This window comes from Bombus impatiens, unplaced genomic scaffold, assembly GCF_000188095.3.
Source record: "Bombus impatiens unplaced genomic scaffold, BIMP_2.2 scf_0962, whole genome shotgun sequence".
NCBI classification, from domain to species: domain Eukaryota; kingdom Metazoa; phylum Arthropoda; class Insecta; order Hymenoptera; family Apidae; genus Bombus; species Bombus impatiens.
The window spans coordinates 4,667-7,144 of NT_177381.1; positions in this window are offsets into that span (position 1 = coordinate 4,667).

The following is a 2,478-nucleotide window of genomic DNA, read 5'->3' on the forward strand; positions in this document are numbered from 1 at the left end:
TTTGTTTGCACAGAATGGGCGTTGAATCTGATAATCAAAGGAATCGACTGTTACCCTATTGTTGCGCCCAATTAATTCGTCCTGCATACCACTTCAATAATTATTTCCTTTGCCAATACTGCTACAACATTTTGGATTCAAATCGTCAAGACCTGTACGAGATTCAGCCAATTCACTTCCTGTGCGGGGTTCCAGGGCGAATTAGAGCAATGCACTGCTACCTATGTGATGTATACTTGTCAGAACTACAACCTGCGGCATCCTGTCCCGAATGTACAGACACTTGCATTAATTTAACCCAGACCGAAAGAAACCTCTTAACCCAAGGAAAAATAACTCGCCCCGTCACTCGCTAATTAACCACACATATACACACAGTGAAACAGTTACATACTATTAACAACTTAACCACAAAGATATATACATATATATACTAATGGACACTAGAGTGTAAGAACACATTGAATAAATTGTTGACAGGAAAATGAGTTACTTGGTCATCTTATTCAATCTCTACGGAACAACACTCGGCCTAATAGAATAGGACTACGACTTGGAGTTCTTCAGGCCCAAGTGCGCACCGAATGGGCGACACAGGTCTGGAATTTCATTAACGTTGTTACTGTAAAATTTCCAACGGCTTCTGTCCCGTGGTCCGCTACAGAAAGATCCTATCCTTCGGACAGGATGATTGCCAATGTCGGCACATCCTCACGGAATATTTTCAGCTAGCCCAAGGATCCGCTATAAATCTTACGATTTGTTTAGCTAAGATTCTCCAAAGGAACAAATAGTCTTTGTCCTTCACATACCACGGAAAATACGGGAAGTCTGTTTTCCGCACGTACGATGCTCCCAGCTAGCAACTTTCTCTCAAGGGCGGTCAGCACCCTTCTCCAACCACCAAACAGAAATTAACCAATTAACGGCAACACCCACTTCCCTCACTTTCCGAACCAAGGCACTTCTCCACGAATCCTATGATCTGGTAATCCTGAGACACACCCCAGGAGAGTTTCCCTCTGCAGCATCATCGTGAGGGAGAGTCAGTTAATAATCGGTTAGAGTCCCGCTACGCATCGTGAGCAATCATCGTCTGAACCGACACCGCACGTCGACCAGAATCGAACTATTAGCCGCGAATCACGAACCGATAATTGTAACCACGCGTCGTACACCAAGTGTACACATCGAATATAAGTGTGAATAAATATCTTGGTTGTTAAACATATTCGGGTGTTCCTTCAGTACCTGTCACGACCTACCCACCTCATTACTAAAACACGAAACTTTGAGTTAATTTCTATTTATGGGTTAGATGCAACGATTAGGAGTTCTTCAGATGCAAGTGCGCACCGAAAGGGCGACACAGGTCTGGAATTTCATTGACGTTATCATTAAACACGTTTTGGGTAATTTCGATCAGTTGACAGACGTAACAGCACCCATAATACACCAGCATTCTTAATATAAAGACAAAAAAAATTTTTTCGAAATAGTCCTTAGACTATCTCTGGTGGCAGCAACTATCGTACCGATCGGAAATCTTAAATTTATATTTCGAATACTATCATTCCTTTCCTTTCAGTTAAATTTAACGACAATCAAAATGAAAACGAAATTAAAAATCAAATTGAAAACGTAACAGAAAAAATTTTTGGTGGCAGCGGTGGGATGCACTCCACGGAGGATTAAATTTTCATTGGTATTGACAGAAAATGTATATATATATAAATTCAAAAAACATGGCTGTCGCACAAGACTCATTGAAAGAGGACACGCTTTTAGCGTTGTCAGAAAAATTAAAAGCATGGAATGAAAATTTACGCGTATTAACCGACATGAGAGTAAGATTAGATAAATTAAAAGAAGACGTGCGTCTAAATAGAAAATCGGAAAAAACCGAAATACCAGCATCAACGTCAATAATTCCGCGAGAAATAAGACCAGTATATACTAACTCGCAACCGATTAAGTTAAAAGACGCGATCGAGACAGTGCCAGTGTTCGATGGCCATCGACCGTCGATATTTCAATTTTTAAGGGCATGCAAACGAGCCCGAGGTATGATGCCAAGAAATCAAGAACCTCAATTAGTGAAATTATTGATGAATGAACTTCGCGGATACGCGTTTCTCGCCGTAGAAGACAGTGAAGTGTTGAAGGCTGAGTGACTTCGAAAATAAATTAAGAAATATGTTCGGTCCAGGAAAAACAGTTAACGAGTATAAAGACGAATTAGCAGCAGTGTTTCAACAACCGGGAGAAGACATACTAGACTATATGGATCGCGTCATAGATCTCAGACTGGCGATAATGGACGGGGAAAGATACGAGTACGGCACCGTATTCCAAGATAGAATAGATCGAGACACGAGGGAGGCTTTCGTTAGGGGGCTCCCAAACGAGGTGTATTTACGAGTAAAGATAGCAGGATACCAATCCTTGGACGATGCGTACCGCCAAGCCGTGAGAGCA